At 34.8% G+C, this 23,046-nt stretch overlaps 1 protein-coding gene across 5 annotated transcripts in view; it reads right to left on the bottom strand.

The window, feature by feature from the left end:
- The window catches only part of LOC149550759 (uncharacterized), a 44,981-nt gene that overhangs the window by 3,893 nt on the left and 18,042 nt on the right, over positions 1-23,046 (bottom strand). The gene's annotated exons all lie outside the window — the stretch shown is intronic.

The raw sequence follows: 23,046 nt of genomic DNA, 5'->3' as shown, positions 1-23,046 counted from the left end.
TCATCCTCACATATTAAACAAGAACAAAACAGTTCGTTAATATCAACAAGTGATCAACAGGTCAACATCAAGTTATAATAGCAAGTACAAATGTGGAGGAGCTCCAAAGCCTGAAAGAAGCATCAAACTATATCAATAAACAATGAATGACATCACTGCAAGATGAGAATCTAAAATTTAAAAACTCTTGACATGTTTCAAAACCAAAGTGAAAATACTTGACTATAAAGAACTAAATATAATTTTTCCTACTATGGAATAAAGAAAGCATTTATGAATTTATTTCGAAGTCTGTAGAAGGTAAAATGAGTTCTACTAGCATTTGTAGTTTGCTCTGATTCTATTGTGTTTGCATTGAGCTTTCTGGTTTTTTAGAGCCTCTTTTTCTCTGGATTTATTCTATGATTTCATGTGGGGGGGATTCGCCCTTCCGGTCACCCACTCTGGCTCACTCATGTTCAGTTACATGGTGACAGGATCTGTACTTCATGGCTTGAGAGAATTCAAAAACTAAAAGGGAACATGAACTAAATCCTGGTGTTGAGGAAGATGTCATCACCATCTTGAATGATGAATATGTGTGTCAATTTCTAATAATTTATAATTATATACACATTCACAAAAAAAAAGATAGGACGTGAGGTCACTCCTCAAAGTCACATGGACAATGCCCAAAAAGAAAGAAAACAGCTAAAGAACTTCAGCCACACGGATGACTACGAGGTGGGACCAACCATGCGAAGTAGAGTTATTTAATGGGAACCTAGCCGAAGTGCACGGCATTACCCTAGCGATCAAGAAGCTTCTCGAGATGGGCCAACTTCAAAAGCCACTTTGTTAGGTTGGACCTTGATCTGAAGCATAACATTGTTACACATAAAAAGCTTCAGGTAAAAAATTGAAACACAATTGTCAATAGAGCTATAAGAAAATATAATGGCATTCTTCTCTTTCCAAAAGAAAACAAAAGAATCTTCCCTCTAAAAGAAATTTGGGTATGCTTGAAGTGGGCCCAATTCACCATTTTCGCTAATTAATTATATAGAAATGTTGTCTTTAGGGGAGGGTCTTACTTCTTCTAGAATACCAAACTTCCTATGGATAATTGGTATGTGGGCTTTCTTGATGTGAGTTTTGTTCCTCTACAACATACAAAATCAAATACTAAAGGTTTCAAGGTAAAACATCAAATATCCAATCCTCTCTTGAATAGAGATACTTCTTATGCTAAGACTGCAGTATGCTGGTTATAATGATGTGATATGTTCAAGGCCACCAAGAGACAGGGAGACTTGGAGGTCTTTGGTATGGGTACTGGTACCAATACGACAATTTTTGAAAAATAGGAGACGGGGGTACTTGGAGACAGCAAATTATTTTTAATAGTTTAAAGAGTCTAATACTAAATACAAAACAGTAATACTGTAAAACCAAAAGACTAAGGTAAATAATAATAGTAATGTCACATTAATATAGAGTCAAATATTTCAAAACTCACATCATAGTGATACTTGTTTCCCAAATATTGCATATGATCATGATCATATCAGATTGATAATCGCTGAGATTATCATTACACATTCAAATTCTAAATTTTAAAAAAGTATATTTTGATGCTAAATTGCCAATATGCAAACAAAAATGAACAAACTTAGTACAGTAAACAAACTAGAAATCTATCTACTACTAGTATGTTGATGGTACTGTCATCTACTCCACAAGGTTGTGATCATCCATCTCAAAGTCTTCAACTATCATGCTCTCAAAATCATTTAAATTGTCATTGGTCTTAATTTTTGTATTAAAAAATATTAAAATGAGGGCTAAAATACATAAAATAATTTAATAATGGGAGACTTCACTTTTTAGATTAGGAGACTTCGTAATGAAGTCTCCAACCTATTTTTAGGTCTCCAGAGACACAAGAAGTCTCCGAGATGCATCTCCGTCTCCGAGACATGTCTTTTAGGGGGGAGACGAGTCTTCAAGTAACCATGGATATGTTGGTTATCAAAAAGGAACTTAGATTATTCATTTGATGGATATCAATTGCTTTAATTACTTCCAACTTAACAACTTACAAAGAGATAAAAGTTTAGAATTTATGACTCTAAAAATGTAAGATAATGTTGATGATGGGGGTAAGCCTCTAACTAATCCTTGCTACACCATGTGAACTAGGCATAGGAAGGTGCTATCTTCTATAGATGCGAGAATGGTTTTCACATTGTCAATATTCATTCAAATACCCTACAAAGGCACAAGCTAAATGAACATTTCTAATAAAAGTCAAACACTTGCAATTTAGGCACAAACTAACCTTGCACTATTACTTACAATCAGCAAGTACCAAAAGGAATGAACACTAGCTCTGCCATTAATCACCATTCAACAATATCTTCTATTCATCTATTTCTGCTTCTACTAAACATTTAATCAAATCGTAAATGAGGAATTGAAGAAATCGTGCAACACCTCAAAGCAACACAAGTGATACACCATGACGACCAACAATGAATCAAATATTACTTTGATAATATTATGGCAACAATTTCAACAAGTCTTCTACTCTGCTCTAATCTCGTAATCTTAATGAGTTACAAATGAGAAGGTCTTGGCCTTTTATAGTTGCTCAATTACAATAAAGGTCCAAAATCAATTAATGATCAAGGGCCTAGATTTACCCAATACAAACCCTGATTAGGGTTGCCACACTATTGCCCAATTACATTAAAGCACAACTCTGTAGACCAAAAAGAAAATTACAATGCTTTTAAAAGTCAACAGGAAACTTGTATAGCTTGCATAATATAATTGAGTGTGCAACTGAAACCCTTTGATTGGTTAAAGGCAAGTGGGTGTCACCTCAGCATTTCAATAGTGATGGAATATTCCCAAATTGTTTCATCTTCTCTAGTTTTCTTCATCTTCGTTCTTGGAAATTTTCTCATTGCCAAGATATCGACCTCGCGTGTATCTTATAAAAAAAATTATTGGATCCTTTCAAGGTGGACTCTAATCTCCAGGGGAAATTCAAGTTTTGACAATTCTTTCACTTGTAAATTCAGATTTTTCCTTCTACTTGCTCTTTGCTTTCTTGAACTCCATCTTGATCTTGCCTTGAATTCTCGAACTTGTTCTTGTAGCACCCATTTGTTCTCTCTTTGTTTGAAGTCTTGAAATTGGCTTTGTCATCATCTCCATGCTCTCTAAGCTTCTTCCATTTCAAACATTCCCCTTTGGAAAAACAAAGGGAAATTTTCGTCAAACTCCCAAAATGATAAGAAATAAACAAAATGAAAGAAATTTTAAGGTTTTCATGAAATGCAATCGCATCTATATTTGCTTTAAAACAATCTTTTCATTTGCCAAATCAAGTTAACCGAGAGTTCACATCAAAATAAAAAGGCAAAAGGCACTTTTATCATGAATTCATTACCTAGATTTCTTCCCTTTCAACACATTATATGTCTGATTTTATGGAAGAATCAGTGATGTTCTCACTTCAAAACTCTCCCCAAAAGCATTTTGAGTGTGCCAAAGAGAAATTGATGCCCTTAGAGTGAATTCATTGACATTGAAGAGGAACTGTAAGATACTTTTAGCCAATTTGCTGCCCAAGAGCTCTTGCATAGTATTGATGATAAAAAGAATTGCCTCCATCCTTCTTATATAGGCGATTCAAAAGATGAATAGGCATGCCTTGATTTGGGTTGACTTGCCCCTTATTAGCCAATAAAAATCATTTAGATTTAGACATATGTTCAATCATCAAGGTCAACCTCACTCAAGATGAAAAGACGTGTTTTTATCTTGAAGTGATGTGTGAAGTGCCTCCTTTCCAATCTCCCACTGATCTGATTTTGTTGGAGATTAAGTCTAAGCAGAGATTAGGGGGTTCTTATTAGCCAAACCCTAACTAGGGGAGGAGTTCCTCCCCTTAGTTCGGATAAATTCAGTATTAGTTTTTGAATTCAAATTTCCACTTGCTTCTTTGCTTCATTTCATCGCATCCACTCTCAATTTGTTGATTGAAACTTGAAACCCATCGATTTAAGATTTTTTGAAGCCAAATTAATCAGGTTTTTGCTCTAATTTGTGTCATTATTTCATCTGTATTCTCCAAAACACCATTACCATTTGCCCTTTCCTTGGTTTTCATCCCCCTTATGTGATTTGAGAGATCTAGGAGGCATCTCAAATTTCATCCAATCCATCGTGGAAATCACAAGCTAGGATTTTACTAGCGTTATGGGGTGTAATTTTACCCCTTCTTTAGACTAAGTATCCCAAGAGGCGATTGAATTCTGATCCCCTCTTAGGATTATTCTTCCATATTTTTACACTTACATGTCCATGATCAGCTCTAACACCTTATCCTTTCACCCTTCCCTTGGTTTTGGATCTAATTGTGATGTTTTAAAGTTGATAAATCTTTTTTTTTGCCTTTAGACTTGTCCTCCACTTAAACATATTGAGTTAAGGCTTGGATTTCTAATGAATCATGTCATTTGAGCACATAAATCAGGCATAGGGTAGGATTGTGCTTTAATGTTGGGTGGAACTTAGTGGTAATAGAGCAAGATTGTTTCATTTATCCTCTACGTAGAAAGTCTCTTGGATGAGTGGGAGCAATGGCAGACGAGTTAAGCTAAAGGTTGAGGACTAATATGTCACTTAACATAGTTTAATCCAAGAAAGAAGTAAAAATGTCAGATGAGAACTATAAGACATTCTGGACAAGAAGGCACTAGGAAGTATTCATTTATGCTTGGCACAATTGGTGACATTTAATATTAAGAAAGTAAAGACAATAGGAGAGTTGATGGAAACCCTATGAAAGTTGTATGAAAAGCCTTTCGTTTCAAACAGAGTATTTCTCATGAAGCGTTTAATTTAATATAAAGATGGTAGAAGGTGGGCCTGTTGTTGGTCATTTAAATGAGTTTAATACAATTACTAGTCAGTTATCTTCTATAAATATCAATTTTGATCAAGAAATTAGGGCTCTCTTGATTATGTGTTCTTTGAGTAACTACCCTAAAGTTTGATGATGTTATTGATGTTATTCTAGTGGAGAAACAATTATGGAAATCGTGGATTTACATTAGGAAGTGTCTTGAATGAACCAAGTAGAGGCAAAACGAATGAGAGAGGAAACAATTATGGAAATCGTGGGAAATCAAAAAGAAAATAAAAGGGAAAGAGGTATCAATCAAGAGGAACAAGAGATTGTTGATATTGTGGGAAACTGGGACATAAGAAGAGAGATTGTTGGTTCCGAAATAACAACGAAGGAGACAAACATATAGGAAACAAGGAGACAAATGTGGTAAGTAATAAATTCGAAGACGATGTTTTGCTTCTTTCCTTAGCATGGGTTTTAGATTTAGGGGCTTAATCTAAAGCTACACCACAAAAGTTATTTTCTTGATTATGTACAAGGGGATTTTGGGCAAATTTAATTTGAGAGACAATCAACCCTACAGATTGTTGGAAATGGAAGAATTAAGATTGAGTTGTAGAATAAGACCCATTGGCTACTACAAGAGGTAAGATATGTTGCAAGGCTGAGTAGAACTTTAATTTCAGAAGGACAACTAGGTGATGAGGGTTGCACAGTCACTTTTAGTGATAAAAATGGAAGGTTTTGAAAGGTTAGTTAGTAGTAGCAAAAGTTGGGAAAGTAGGCACCTTATATATTTGCATAGGTTATATTGTCCATTCTACTTTAATTGTTTTAGAGAAGAATTAGTGTTTAGGAATAGTTGTTGCAATTGAGTAGGAAGTATGTCAAACAGTTCTTGATGATTCTGAAACATCACTATGGCACAATAGACTTGGGCACATGAGTGAAAAAGGTATGAAATTACTTCATTCAAAGAAAATTTTAGCAGGTCTAAAATGTGTCAATATGAATGTTTGTGAAAGATGTGTGTATGGAAAACAAATGAGAGTGAGTATTGTGAAGACTGTGAAGGGAAAGAAAAATGAAAGATTAGAGCTTGGACATACAAATGTATGGGGACCATCTCAGGAATCTTTCCTTGGTGGATATTTATATTATGTTACATTCATTGATGATGCAACTAGGAAAGCATGGATTTATTTCCTAAGACAAAAATCTAATGTATTTGAAACTTCTAAGAAAAGGAAAAGTTTAGATGAGAATGAGACTAGTAAAAGACTAAAATTTCTTTGATTTGATAATTAAAGTGAGTATTGCAGCATATATTTTAAAGAATATTTTTCCTCTAAAGGTATTTGTAGGTAGAAGACTATTCCAAAGACTACACAAGAAAATGGAGTGGTTGAACGCATGAACGAGACAATAGTGGAGTGTGCAAGGAGTATGAGGTAGAGGTTGTTAATGTTGTTGTATATTTAATCAATAGAGGTCCCTCTACTCCTTCAGGTTGTGGCATTCTAGAAGAAACATGGACTGTAATATCCCCTTTTTTAGCATTCATAGCATGATGTTGTCATTAGCCTATTTCCCCATGGTCCCGTAGGCTAACCAGGACATTAAAGGGACTTAGAGGCCATTTGGCCTAGATAGTTTCAGTTGCAGGTATTTCTGAGGGGTTTTGAGGCAACTTTGGGCATACTTACTATTTAAAGTAAGTCATCTTGGATATCGTCGGACATCCAGTGGCAGCGATATGTCGATGGTAATTGTTTAAAATCGACAAGAAGACTTGTTTATCATTGATAAGATTTGTTATGCATTGATAAAGCTATTTTATAAAGTTAAATTTAAATATTTAACTTTATTAATGCATAGACTATAGTTTGTGGAAAATATTTAAATTAAAAGAGTCCCCTTTATTTTATAACACATTGGAGACATAAGTTACATAAAGGGAGTGATGTTTTATCCCACATGGAGAAAATGAAGGATTGAGCTCTTGTGAGAACACTATAAAAGAAATGGAAGAGCTTTTTTTTAGTATGCTTGGAAATATCAAAAAAATTGAGAAATTTTTTGGAGATTATGTCTCAATAGTTTGAAGGACAAAATCCCTTCAAGCTGGAAATCTTGACGCCATTGAAAGATATGGTCTTGAGATTTAACATGGTAGCAATCTGACAAAGCAGATACAAAAAAGCAATCCGAAAAAGCGGAACCGAAAAAGCAAGCTGAAAAAGCAGTCCACAAAAGCAGTCTGAAAAAGTGGAACCGAAAAAGCAGGCTGAAAAAAACAGTCCGTAAAAGCAATTCAAAAAGCAGATCCGAAAAAGCAGTTCGGAAAAGCAAATCGGAAAAGCAAAGCAGAAGGGGCAGGATTGAAGGAAATTATTACAGCCATCTACAACCAGGTTCCCTTGTTAGTATTGGTTTTAGGGCATTATAAGTTTCAGCTATAAGTGTGCATTATACCAGCATTATCATTTTGTAATCCATGTAAATGCCAAAAGTCTTGGCCATATTTCATGAGCATTGTATTAGAAATTTCATTGCAATTAAGAAGATAATAGTTGCTCGTGTCATTTAAGCAATTCAATATCATTATTTATCAGCTAGTTAGTTTGCATACCAACTGTTTGTAAAAATGCCAGTTGGCTGTAGGTATTCATTTCTCATGCTTAGATCATATATATGCACTGAATATTGTCAAAATTAGTAGCACACTCATGTTAGGTCATTGTGTAGTCCATTTGGAGTCTTCTAGCACAAGATTCTCATTGATGCAAATTGAAGAAAGAATCATTTAAAGCCAGCTAAAATACTATATCAGTCATACGTCCCTTGCATGTGAATTGTTTGATGAAATTCCTTGAGCTTTCATCAGCATTTTTGAGAGCAAATTTGAGGAGGGTCATTACATGGACAAGTAAGAAAGTGAGTTATTCTTATCTCAGAACCTTTAATTGTGAAGCATTTGAATGTGTAGATTCTAAAAATAGAACCAAGCTAGAACTTGAATAAAAGATATCTATATTTGTTGGATATGGCAGTGATGAATTTGGCTCTAGACTTTGGGATTTTGAAAATTATAAAAATTGTAAGAAGCAGGATTGTCATATTCAATGAGAAAGTGTTGTATAAAGATCTGTTGCAGCAACATGAGAAGAAAAAAAATGATTATGTAGTACTCGATGCTACTCAAAAGGATGATGTTCTAGTAGTTCCTCATGCTCTGCAACAACAAATGCCACAAAACCCAATTAATGTTAGACAGTCAACAAGAGTAAGCAGACCTCCAGAAAGATTTTCTCCCTCTTTATACTCTATTTTATTAACATGCGTTGATGAATCAAAAGGATATGATAGAAGTTGTGCAAGTGGATACAAAGCAAGTGGAGTTTGCAATGATAGAAGAAATGGACTACATGCTGAAAAAAAAAGAATTGAGATTTATTCAAGTTGTCTACAAGTAAAAGGGCTTTACAAAATAATTGAGTTTTGTTGTCCTCAATTTTGAGATCACAAAATTGAGGCAACCCTACACAATTTTCTCATGAATTCATAGGTTTAGTCTCTTCATTTTAATATATTACTAAGGTGTCAATAAGCCAAATTCATTATCCCCAAATTGTACTCCATGTAGCTTTGTTAATGCATTTCTTTTTAGAAGTTACTACCAAGTTTAATCCCTAAAGATTGCAAAAAATAGTTTGTCTTCTCTAATTGCAAACACTTGATTTTTTGTTAACATCTTTTGTTTGTTTTCCTTCTTGTTGTAAATAATTTTCAGCCTTGTTTTTGTCGTATGTTAATAGCCCTTGCAAACTTGCTCAGTTCGAGCTAGCTTAGGCCTCAAACAAAGTTTCCTAACTCAAGTTATGAAGGAAAAGGTGGGGTTTTTAAGGCAAAAAGTATGTCCCGATTAAAAAACCCTCCAAAATTTAATTACATGAGACTTAACAAAAGCATAAAGGCGGGGTTTGTATCACTATAAGCATATATCAACATGCTAAATACTTATTAAAACACCTTTGTCAACAAATTAAAGTCTTAAGTGCATATAAATGGGTTTTTTAAGCACAAAAACACGTTATTTAATCATTTAAATCATTAAAGGTGGGGAATTTAAACCCAAAAGCATGTGTTATCGTGTTTTTAAAGTTTATTAATATGTTTATTAACTTGAGTTGGGAATAAAAAGCACATAAGTGGGGAATTTCAACCCAAAAACACATGCAATTGCCAAAACATGTGTTTTTATTCCTCAAAAACACATCTTTACTTCTTTATGAGGGGTTTTTACATGTCTTTTTGCATATGGTGGGATTTTTAAACTCCAAAACACATGCTTCTCAATTCAAAAAATACGTCACTTCTCATGTTGGTGTTAAAATGCATGAGTGGAGATTTTTATGCCTAAAGCACATGCTTTTGCCATTGTAAAGCACCTGCTTTTGGCTTTGAAAAGTTCATCTTTAATGAAAAATACAAAGCTTTGAGTAAAGTTGTGATTTTTTATCCAAAAGCACATGTTTGTGCAGCCAAAAAGTGTGTCTTTACTCATTATCTGAGGCTTTTTTATCAAAGACCCAAAAGTGGTGATTTTTGGCTCTTCAAACTTAACTCTCTTGGGTATTTTTCATCAAAAACAGGTTTTGCTGCCTTCAAATGCTAATATGTTAAGCATTACTTGGTTGTTTTTTATGATCTATAGGTCATTTTGGTCTAAAATCACCCAAAGAAGACATTGGGCTACACAAAAAGGGAGTTTGTTGTGTGTTTTCTTCATTTCTCAACACGTCTAGGACACATTTTTGCTCAAAAACGTTCCAGCATAGAGTGATTTGCACCATCAAAATAGCAATTGTTTGGATTAAAGTAGGTTTGAAAGCATTTCCTATCCTTCCAAGCGTACATTCAAGTCTTTTAAATCATTTGACATGCTTTGGACGCCATTTTCCAAATTCTTTGCATATCGCACATTGCTTGGTCAAAACGGTTGCTAAAATGATGCAATTTTTCACTCTAGCTTCCAACACTTGGCAAGCTATGAATTTTGAGTCTACAAGGATTGAGCCAAGATTCGAAGTCTATTTAACACTTCATCTTGCAATCTTTCTAAACCCAAAAAATCTCTTTGATTGCATTTTCAGATTTTTCACTAGTGTTTAAAATGATTTCTTCTCTTGCCTCTTGAGAAAAAGCTATGATTCCTCCTTTTTTTTCATAAGGTTTTTCGTGTATATATATTTTGTCTTGTTTATGCAAGTCTCTTCATTTCGATTTTTAGATTTGCGTGTATATATATGATGTGCTCCTATTTCCATCTATGTTCTTCAAGTTGCATATGCAAGCACTTTGTATTGCTTGCACATGCAAACAAGATTGAAAAACTGTTCTTAAAAGTAACTCTCGTAAAAAACACATTCACCATATGCTTTTCTTGCAAAAAAGCCCCATTTCCATGCTCACATATGCTCCTTTCACATCTTGGTTCAAATGATATTAACCTTGCAACAGATGGAGATGAGGAGGATCCAGATTTTTTGAAAATCCTTATGATTCTGATTAGTGAACAATGACATTGAATCATGAACTTTGTTTTTGATTTTGTAGTTTGGGCATGGAGTCTAGAACATGGATATTTGTGTCTACGAAGTTTTAATTTGAAGCATAGTAACGAGAATCGCTCGAAAATCGTGTGAATCGGTGATTCAGCGATAAGATTCAAGGTGGGCGATTTTTTTGGAGTCGGAAATCGCCACACCCGATTTTTTTGGATGAATCGCCAGTATCGGCGATTCATCAAAAAAATCGCATGAATCGGATGAAAAAATCGGCAAGAAATCGCCTGTGGCCAAAAAAGTATGGAGTTGTAAATTTTAAAAAAATAATTGCTTTTTTTTACTTTCTTTTTGACCTATTCTCTTTGTTATAACCCTAAAGGGCCTTCTATTTGTTAAGGGGCCTTCTATTTGTTAAGCATGAGAAGGAAAGAGGAAAAGTGAGAGAGAAGAAGAGGCTTGAGCTGGAGCCTTGTTTTTATATTTTGTTTACAGTGTATAGATATTGATAGTGATACTGAATCACTGATAGACATACGTTTCAAACTTTCATGGATCTTCATCTTAGATTTATACATACATATATGATTTGATGTCTTATAGATCTTCATGATTCCATCTTGCATACATTCTATGATTTGAATCATTTTGATCATTTGATTTTTATTTACTTCAGCTAGCCTACAATTTACATTTTAGTACATAATGATAATATAGTTACGTATGTGATGGATTTTATGTTTCATGTTTATGTATGTTAAGTTTTAACTTCTATTTGATGATGTTATAGCGTGTTTAAGTTATATTCAATAAAAGGTGCATGAAATACGTCTTAAATTGTTAAAATCTCTACATTTAAAGGGTTTTTCAAATTTTCCGATTCATCACCGATTCATCGGCGATTGACCCCCGATTCACGATTCGATTCGGCCGTGCCGATTCCAATACGTTTTCGATTCTCGTTACTTTGATTTGAAGTTTGAACTATTATATTGACATATGAAATATCTTAAATCTTGATCAATGGTGAAGTATCATAAGTATTATGATACTATCAAACGATGTATGTTTGTATATATCTAAGTCTAAGTTCTTGTATTTATAAGTTTCTTAAATTCTTTGCATATATATAAATATATATGGATGTATGTATATGTATATATTTATATACATTTCCAAACACATCCATATCCAAAAATTAAAAAAATCTCACGTCTTGTATATACTTCCCAATCCGCATCCAAATTAGTAACTTAGTTTTCATGTTACTTTATTGAAAACTATAGTCATTTGATTAAATTTAATTACATGAGACTTAACAAAAGCATAAAGGTGGGGTTTGTATCACTCAAAGCATATATCAACATGCTAAACACTTATTAAAACACCTTTGTCAACAAATTAAAGTCTTAAATGCATATAAATGGGCCTTTTAAGCACAAAAACACATTATTTAATCATTTAAATCATTAAAGGTGGGGAATTTTAACCCAAAAGCATGCATTATTGTGTTTTTCAAATTTATTAACTTGAGTTGGGAATGAAAAACACATAAGTGGTGAGTTTCAACCCAAAAACACAAGAAATTGCCAAAACATGTGTTTCCCTTCCTCAAAAACATGTCTTTACTTCTTTATGAGGGGGTTTTACATGCCTTTTTGCATATGGTGGGATTTTTAAACTCCAAAACACATGCTTTTCAATTCAAAAAACACATCATTTCTCATGCTAGTGTTAAAATGCATAAGAGTGGAGATTTTTATGCCTGAAGCACATGCTTTTGCCATTGTAAAGCACATGCTTTGGCTTTGAAAAGTTCATCTTCAATGAAAAATACAAAGCTTTGAGTGAAGTGGTGATTTTTTGTCCAAAAGCACATGTTTGTGCAGCCAAAAAGTGTCTCTACTCATTATCTAAGACTTTTTTTTATCAAAGACCCAAAAGTGGTGATTTTTGGCCCAAAAACACATGTTTTTGGCTCTTAAAACTTAACTCTCTTGGGTGTTTTTATCAAAAACGGGTTTTGCAGCCTTCAAATGCTCATATGTTAAGCATTACTTGGTCGTTTTTTATGATCTATAGGTCATTTTGGTCTAAAATCACCCAAAGAACATATTGGGCTACTCAAAAAGGTAGTTTGTTGTGTGTTTTCTTCATTTCTCAACCCATCTAGGGCACATTTTTGTTCAATAACGTGCTAGTATTGAGCGATTTGCACCATCAAAATAGCAATTGTTTGGATCAAACTAAGTTTGAAATCATTTCCTATCCTTCCAAGCGTACATTCAAGTCTTTTAAATTCGTTGATGTGCTTTGGACGCCATTTGCCAAATTCTTTGCATATCGCACATTGCTTGGTCAAAACGGTTGCTAAAATGATGCAATATTTTGCTCTAACTTCCGACACTTGGCAAGCTACGAATTTTGACTCATCTCTTCTACAAGGATTGAGCCAAGATTCGAAGTCTATTTAACACTTCATTTTACAATCTTTCTAAACCCAAAAAATCTCTTTGATTGCATTTTCAGATTTTTCACAAGGGTTTAAAAAAAATTTCTTCTCTTGCCTCTTGAGGAAAAGTATGATTCCTTTTTTTTTTTTTCCATAAAGTTTTTCTTGTATATATTTTTTTGTCTTGTTTATGCAAGTCTCTTCATTTCGATTTTTAGATTCGCATGTATATATGATGTGCTCCTATTTTCCATCTACATTCTTCAAGTTGCATATGCAAGCACTTTGTATTGCTTGCACGCAATCGAGATTGAAAAAACTGTTCTTAAAAATAACTCTCATAAAAAAACACACTCACCACATGCTTTTCTTGCAAAAAAGCCTCGTTTCCATGCTCACATATGCTCCTTTCACATCTTGCATACCATTGTGATGTTTTTCAAAAACCCATAATAGTGAATCATTTCATGCACAAACACATTTGCTTATGACGAAATTCAAAGTCTCATCATAAACAAAAATATTTCGATTTATTTCCATGCATTTTCCACGCATAAAGCTTGTTGTGCACATGTGCTTTTGACAACCAAAAGCCCATGTTTGGGTTTTTTCACCATATAAACATATATTTTGAGCTTAAACGAATATATCCATTCGTTGTTCCAAAAGTTTCCAGCCATACTCAATATGTCAAAATCCCCAAATCCATACTTGTACTTCAAAAGCGAGCAATGGACCCATCTATGCTTGAAAGAACATATTATGTTTTTTTTTGGAAACTCAATAACAACATGCAAAGAAAGAATGATTACATAATGGAGTCTACAATGAGATAAGAGAATGATTGGATGCATAAAATGTTTTCAAGATGGAGATGAAAAGAAACAAATGTGTTTTTCAAGAGACAACCACCATTATACTACAGATCAAGTAAGAATGCAAGTTCATGTTCCAAATCAAGAGCTTCCACCAAACCTGAGCACGTCAACCATTGAGCATCCTATAGTAGCAAGAAGACAGAAAAAGGATCATGCATTTGTAATTGACATATTACATGTAATGGAAAAGCAATATGTAATTGCATGCACTAGTATCACGTGCAAAGTTGTAACATGTAATCAAGTCGCACCTGCATTAGGCATGCAATTTTGAAGAAGTCAAATTAGTTAGGTATAAGTTTGTTAGAGAATAAGTCAAGATGGTTGAGGATTTCCCCTTTTCCCTCCACTTTTCTATCTCCTAGTTTCCCATATAAAGGAGAGAGCTCATTGTAAATAATCATCTTTGGCTTTGTGTAAGAAAGACTATGCTGGAATTTCTTGTGCCTTGAAAACTTTGTGTTTCTTGGTGCAAACTTTCTACATTGAATAAAAGGAACCAAGAGTTATCAAACTTGGTGTTGTGATTCTTAGAGTTAATTGGTGTATTCTTATGTTGCATTGATTGGTTCATCCTTGTTTTAGCTTATAGCTTGTTATACAAATATGTAGAGCAATTTAGCTAAGTTCTTGATTAAAGAATGAATCTTAAAGTGGTTGTAGTTTGTTAGTTTATAAGAAGTTCTGTAATAGATTTCAAGCTATACTATCCTGTCTTACTTAGTTTCTTTGTTACTAAATCATTGCTTGAAGTAATCATCAAAGGATTTGAATTTTGGTTGTTAATTCACCCAAGTCATCATTAGTAAATTGTTGTCTTAGGACTTGTCCTTACGTCCACCACCAAGCCACCAATATTATTGTAGTAATAGGAGATTTTTGTATAATTGTAAGTTGTTACTTATGCATCTTTCATGGAAAAAGAGGAAAAGATTGAGAGAACCACCCCTTGTGTGATTTCAATTAAGATCCTATTGGAGCCACCTATAGTAAGAAGGGAGTCTCCACTATTGCTGAAACGAGAGATTTATCTCACTATACCGTTGCCTAAAATCACTATTTTGTAAGTTGTAGTTTTAGTGACTTACAAAATATTTAGCCAATATGTTTACAGGCTAAAAGAAGAGGATAAAGGTAATAAAAGATTTAAAGCTAGATTACTTGTAAAAGGATTTGCACAAAAAAAAGGCATTGATTTTGATGAGATATTTTTCCAATTGTTAAAATGATTTTTATTCGCATTGCTCTAAATACTGTAGTTATTGAAGATTTGCATTTGGTGCAACTTGATGTTAAAACAACTTTTCTTTATGGTGATTTGAATGAACAAATATATATAGAATAGCCACAAGAATTTGAGATCAAAGGTAAGGAATATTTAGTGTGTAATTTGAAGAAAAGTTTATATGGCTTGAAGCAAACACCTTGGCAATGGGATCTCAAATTTGATAGTTTTATGAATGAGAATGGATACACTCGCTGTCATTCAAATCATTGAGTATATTTTTAGAGGTTGGATGGTGACAACTACATTATTTTATGTTTATATGTTGATGATATACTTTTAGTTGGGTCTAACATGGATCACATCATGGGATTAAAGCAACAGTTAACACATTCATTTTCTATGAAAGATTTGAGAGCAGCAAAACAAATCCTTGGTATGAAGATTTGCAAAGATAGGAAAAATAGAAAATTGGCATTATCTCAAGCAAATTATATTGAGAAGGTGTTGCAGTGTTTCCATATGGAGAATGGTAAAGTTGTTGTCACACCTTTGCCTAGTTATTTGAAATTGACAAAGGAGATGTGTCCAAAGATACTAGAAGAGGATAAAATGTGCAAGGCACCTTATGCATTAATTGTAGGTAGTTTAATGTATGTCATAGTGTGTACTAGATCCAATATTGCATAAGTTATAGGAGTCATTAGCAGGTATATGAGTCATCCTAGATGAAGCATGGGAATTTGATATGGATTCTCAAATACTTGAGAGGTACATCCAATAAATGTTTACATTTTGAGAGCTCTATTACTTATTTACAAGGCTATGTTGACTCAAATTTGGCAAGGGATATAAATACCAACAAGAGTACTACAAGATTTGTATTTACTCTTTGTGGGACAACAATGAGTTGGATTTCTTGATTACAAAACGTGAATGTTTTATCCACTACAGAGGTAAAGTATGTTGTTGCTATAGAGGGACCCAACGAGATAATATGGCTTCAATTTTTCATGGAAGAGTTGGGACATCCATAGATAGAGAATTGTATGTATATAGATAGCCAAAGTGTCATTCATCTTGTAAAGAATTTTGTTTTACAATCCACGACAAAACACATACAACTATGATACATTTCGTTTGATCAATTTTTTATGATGGACAATTAAAGCTAGAAAAGATACATACAAATGACAATCCAACAAATATGTTTACAAAGGCGGTGCCAAGGGAGAAGTTGAACTCCTATTCAACTTCAATTGGTCTTCTAAACTGGAAGCAATAATATAGAACAATAGAATCCAAGTTAGTTTTACATTCCAGTGGGAGCTACAGGTTTACCTGTGCTATGATCAATCTCTAAGCGAGAGGTTATTGTTGTTAGCATGAATGTTGATGGTATTCCTATGAGGGAGTATCCTAGCAATGTTGGAGACATGATTCAGTTGTTATGTGTCGCATTCATGACAGAGTTTGTCATTGATGTCAACATATTGGTTATTTTGTGAAGACTCGCAGAGCAACAAAGAGAGATTGGTTACACACGGTTCGAGGATTAAAGATCATCTTATGCGCACTTTAGAATTATCTTTTGGAGTATGTCTAGATGCTACAACTAAGAGTGCATACGGAAATATAAAGTCTATGCAAAGTTTTGAAGGATTTGGTGAAAGCACCTTTCAAACAATTTTTTTGGAAAGCAGGTACTAATGTTTAGATTTTATCTCCTAACAAAGATGGAATCTAGTTGAGCGGCCTGAGACAGAGATTGAGGACATTTTGAAGATGCTTTGGTTAAATTTGCATAATCAGATGATCAACAAGTATGAAGTTGTGAAGATTGTGAGCCAACAAATTACTTGTAATTGTGAAAAGATGTAATATTGTAATGAAACATATATTGTAATACCTTAAGTTGGTCCTATATTATTATTGTAGATTGGGAAAGCTTCAGGACCGATTCAATAATTCATTCTAAGACTTGGTATAAAGGAAAAGTCATTTCCTTGGATGTAAGATGTTATATGCGGTCATATCCATGTTATGTACCATGTGAGCTTGAATGTGAATATCTTTTGGATCAAAGAAGAGATTGGTATAGTTGAGGCACAGTGAGCTTACAAGGAACTATATTTGCCAAGATAAGTTGTTGTTGGATAGTTGTTGATATCCACTTGTATTATTCAATGAGGATGGTACTAAAGTTGTTAGGATAGTACTAAAGCTATTTGGACAATGGGTCCATGTATCTTCCTTTCAACTCTTAACAGGGTTGGAATCTCCTAACGGGGATTCAAAGTCTCCTAATAGGGACTCATATGTATTGATTGTATTTCATTGACTCCTAACAGGCTCCATCCTTTCACAAGAAACATTTATATTAGTACATCATTTTCTGAGTACCATCCTACCGAAGTTTTCCCTCTAATCAAGGGTTTCCCTAGTTAACATATCTGGTGTTATTGTGTATGGTTATCTTTCTATGGTTGTTGCATCTATTGTTTACGTATTTCAAAATTAAAAAAGATATTGAGAGTTGCTTTAATTCGATAACCAATTCATCCCCCCTCTCAATTATCTTGGTGGACTTTACTTTCTAATAATTGTTGTGGAGTTTGATCAATCTCCAAGTGGGATATTTTTCTTATGTGGAGCCTAATCAGACTTAGAGGTTAATTTTTCCCACTTCCTTCGACACAGGTTGCCCCCACATTTCTTCTAGGGGGGTTTGGGTGCAACACCCCCATGATAGGTTTCAAGGGGCAGCACCCAAGGCGAAGTCCTAGGATCGTGCTACAAGGTGGGATCAAGGGGTAGTGCCCCTGAGGCCAAAAAATGAATTTACTATTGTAAAAGTCATCTGGATTTAGTTTTTCTATTGGATGACATATTCTAGCCCTAATTTTGTAAGCAGCATAAGTCTTGTATAAAAATATCGAACCCATTGTTTGGTGGACGTAGTCCAAGGATTGGGTGAACCATGATAAATCTTTGTGTCTATTATTAACTTATGTGTGCTTTATTCCTTTGTGATATTGGTTATATTTGCATGTAATTGTTTTAGATTAAGATAAAAACAGGTTTTGAAGGGACCCAAAACCCTTAACAAAAAAACAAAAGATGTTCAAATAAGCACAACCAGGTTTTACAAGGACCTGAAACCTGCAGTATGAAAGTAGCAAAACCAAGTTTTACAGGGACCTGAAACCACAAAAAAGGACCAGAAAACAAAACCAGGTTTTACAAGGACCTGGAACCTAGAGTTTAAACAAAAGGAAGAAAAACCAACTAAGAAACCCAAACCAGAGATCAGTTACCAGAACCACCACCAGTAGCTATTGCAACTCCTTGATCAATTTCTATCACTTTAATCCTAAAAGTTTCCCTCGTTGAGGAGGGTTTTTCCCAGGATATTTTTGGTGTTCTTTGTTGGTGTTGGTTATTTATATTTCAGTTATTGCATTTATGTATACTTTTGGTAGCAAATTTAACACCTAGTAAGTGCCTTTGATCCTACTATCTTTGAAGACACAACCTTAAAAGAACTATGATGCCATCAAACAAAGGAACGGTGCTACTCCATGAAAGTACCACCACAAGATAAACACTTGTATCGAAACGATGAACATAAAAGACCATATATTTCTAGAGATGCTTAATTAGTACTTCAAAGGAAAAACGTATGCTTTGATTGCGAGAGAGGATGAAGCCTGGACATGTATGTAAGTAAAAAAGAAACCAAGCGAAAAAGTTGTGTTTCAAGTGCAAAGATCCATTGACATCCAGACATAATTGTAAATAAAGAGGCCTTAAAAGAAGAAAAAAAATTGTGTTACAAGTGCAAAGAGAATTGGGAAACAAGCCATGTATGTGGGGAAGCAAGCCAAGCACAGAACATAGTGGCACCTTCTGACAAGGAAGCATGGGAAGAAAACAAGAACCTTAATAAATGAAGAAAGTGCAATAAAGAAGAAAAAGGAATTATAGCCGATGCGTTAAGAGTATCCAAATTCCAACCATCGAACCTTTCGAGTCTGAAACACCATAAAACAACAAAAGGTGATCACCCTTGTGGATAGAAGGACAACTCATGATTTCATTGGCAAATCATTGGTGACCGGAAGGAAGATAGAAACAAAGGATTTTAAAGGCTTTAGAGTAGCCATTGCTCATGGATTTGCTGCTCAATGTACCAAAAAAATTCTACAACAAAAGATAGCGCTCGAAAATCATCCCATCCAAGAAGAATTTCATGTTGTAAAATTAGACGTCAATATAATCTTGGGCACCCCATGATTGCAATCCTTGGGGTGAATTTTCTTAGATTTCTCAAAATTGGAATTGCACTTCAAACACGATAGCTACTACAAGTGTTAGATTAGTTGCTAAACATGTTAACTACTAGAGTTTTTAATTACTAGCAAGAAGATTGTAGTTGTGTGAAAGATCCTCATTGTTGCACATCTTAGACGCTACATAAGGACCTAGTAGTTGCACTAGTGGAATTAGCTACCACATGAGAGAACACTAGAAGTGTAGGAAAGGCAACTTTGTTTTTTGTTGTATGACATTGTGACTGTCATGGTCCCATGTAATGATTCTTCATGGTAAGAGTGATCAACCAGGGTAGTGCCAAATTTCCTAGTGGCAAACTACTTTGTCTTGTTGGCAGCAGTTTTTTATCCTATTCTAAAGCCCAATTCTTCTACCATGTTGACAGGCTGTTATAGTGATGGGTGGTTGTCTAGTAGTTGGCTCAAATCATGTGGGTGTCATACTCTACAAAACAGTTCTTAGCATATACAAAAAAATTTGTTGCAATGGCAACCATCCAAATTCCCAATAGAGAGATATGCAAAATGATGGGTATTCCTTTTATAGAGACAGTTAGAAAGGGATTAAAGGTAGATAAATAATGATTGGATAAAAGAAAAGGACTTTGAGATTGCTAACTCAGAAGAGAAAGAGTGGACAAGGTTCCTGCAAGTTGTCAGGAGTATTGTAGAGAATAGAGAAGGCTGTAATCAACTAAACTTTATGTACTAGCACTGAAATTGTGAATGGGATGATATATAGAATACAATTCCTAAGGTTTTCCTCCATTTGGATATTATCCAAAGAAAAGTTGTGTTGTGTATTTTGTTCATTGTATGACTACTATTTATTTCTATTTCCTTATTGTTTTTGAACATTTAATACCACCATAAATAAATTTAACTCATTTGAGGATATTACTAAGAGTGGTTAAAACATGCTAATTTGAGACATCCATTGTTGATGCAAATCTAGGGCTATCAACCTAGATCTTTATGGATCACTCTAAAATAATTGTACCCACTCTAAAAATGATTGTACCCTTGACAAATATGGACTTAGGTTTACTACAGTTATTCACAGGTCTAAATACCCTGGATAGTTTTTAAATGAATTTCAATATGAATTTTATTTTACTCAAGTAATAAGATACATTTTAGGAAAACTACCAAAAATTGACTACAATTGCAACATAAATCCTGGTTTTTAATACATGTGGTTTAGCAAATACATTGATGTAGATGTAACGATAATTAACCTCTGGTAGTTAAAACCCATCACATGACCTTTATTCAAACCAAAGTTAAAAACAAAATCATTCAACCACTAAATGATTTTTTTAGCCACCTTATAGCCTTTTCTATGACTTCCTAGGTGTAAGAAAAGGTCTAGCTACTTCTCTTTCCACTATTAATAAATCATTGATTTGTAGCGACCAATGGGATAAATCCTAAATGTCTGTAATCCTTAGAAAATAGAAACCTAGGGTGGCTAGGGTGCTCAACCCCTCCAAATTTCATGACTTTCCTATTACTAAATGCAAAATCATATAATATAAGCTATACTTGAATTCAGCTAGACTTACACTACATCCTTTGGTTTCTAAACTACATGTTGGAGTTGATGAAATCCAACTCCGAAGATGCCCAAGATCACCTACATGGGAAAACCTGTCAAAGAGAAGCCAAGGAAGGAAGAGCGAGGAGCAAGGGAAAAACCCTAAATGAACATGAGAGACAACAAGTATGCAAACACAAGAAAATATGTATTTACAATAAGAATGAGATGTTGTTATGAAAATACAATGAGGGAGCCCGAATATAAAGAGCTCCAGGAATCTCCTAAAACGAGCTAGATTATGCTAGGAGATAAGTGTGACAACTAAGCATACATCCACATAAGGTGGAAAGTCCTTGAACAATGTGAGAGGATAAGTATGACTTAGGAGAGAACAAACTTCATTATTGTCAACAACTTATAACAAACTCCTAGACTACAATTAATTAATAAATGAAATGCATTTACCTAAGTAAGCTTATGTAATAGAATAAATAATTAGTAAATTAATTATTTACTCTAACACCCCCCCTAAAGTGCAACTTAGGGAAATGTCTTAAGCTCACAAAACTAAGAAATGCAGAATGGGTCCCGGCAACAAGGCCATGTTAGGTACCCATGTACAAATGCAAAAGATGCAACCTTTGAAAACGGGGAAAGAAAGAAAACCATGTGGGAAAAACCCTCCCCCAAAAAGAGGTAAGAACCTAGTGAAGAACTCAAGAAGCCTCCAACTAGAGAAATGTCCCCTAAAACAAGAACAAGGAGTGATCATGAAGAAGCATCACTGAAGCATGAAGAAGCCGCAAATCTGCCAAACTGCTGATCTGAAGAACCTCCATGGAAGAAGGCATGAACTGAACGTGTCTATATGATAGATGATCCATCTCACCGAAATGCATAGGTAGCCAACCACTGCAATTGCCTTGTACATAAGATCAACCATTGAATACATAGTTCACACTATCGAACCATCGAACCACGAATGCATTAGAACAACAGCATAACCCCCCCTTAATGCAGACGGGATGAGATGACAGGCAACTGAGAAAGTGGGCCAAAGTCTCCTGCAGACGAACCAAGAACGACGAGAGAGGGAAAGAGCTACAAACACCCATAAAGACATGGTCACACTGACGCTACATGGGACTAATGTTGTGGAAGGGACACTCACTTGACAAAGCGAGAATGCCTAAAACAACAAACAACTATCCCCCCATGGTGCTTTATAAAAATAGTGCATGTACAACTAACTCAAAAACAACATTCATGATCCCGAAATGCAAAAGTGGCACTTTATCTTAGTGCGATACATAAAAGTGCTTCAAAATGATAGCTACAATGATCAAAACTGAAAACAAGCTGCAACAAAACATAGTACAGCCTAAAACAAAGGAAACCATGCCAGGAAAACGATCCTCGGGCCTAAAACACTCAAGATATCCACCATATAGCAAAAAGGCTAAAAGCATGATAGAAAGAGCATGGGCCAAAATCTAAGAAAAAGGACCACATTTTTGAAAAGTACACAGAACCAGCTTTCCAGAAATATAAAGTTTTCAAAAAACGGGCATGGGACGCAAAAGATATGCAAGCCGGAGTCAAAAACAAAACTTCGGACTTCAACTAAAAAAAGGGGCAAAACAGATGCATCAAAACCTAAAAATACCTACACCAATGTCTCTGTCTCGGAACCAGCTTTCCGGCGCTTCTTTTGGATCGGAAAAATACCTCCGTATGCTCAAGTTATGGCCAAAAAATCGAGAGTAGGTCCAAAATGACCTAGGAGATGTGCAAGAAGAAGGCTTGATGATGCAGTGTTAACGTCATGATGACGTCAGCATTTTACGTGTCTAAAATTGATGGCCTGTCAGTCATTGACGCAAAAAAGAATGCCACGTGGCAAGCTAATAATGTGGCAGGTGACGTGGCAAATCCATGTGGCACCCATGCCACATGTCACCCCCACAACTACTGACTGTGCTGAAAATACGCTGTCACTGCTAACAAAGCAGTCAACTAGGCACGACCTGCTGACGGGGCAGGGCTGTCACTACAAAGCGGCGACTGACGTTAGAGGTGGCCCTCAGGGGCAGCGGAATGGTGGAGCGCAAGAAGTTTCTGCCGGAGGAGCCGGCATAGAGGGG

The sequence above is a fragment of the Cupressus sempervirens genome, chromosome 6 (genome assembly GCF_028749045.1).
Source record: "Cupressus sempervirens isolate cs-2001-9-10 chromosome 6, ASM2874904v1, whole genome shotgun sequence".
Classification (NCBI taxonomy): Eukaryota; Viridiplantae; Streptophyta; class Pinopsida; order Cupressales; family Cupressaceae; genus Cupressus; species Cupressus sempervirens.
The sequence above is the reverse complement of the archived record's forward strand: the minus strand, read 5'-3'. Positions and strand labels throughout refer to the sequence as shown.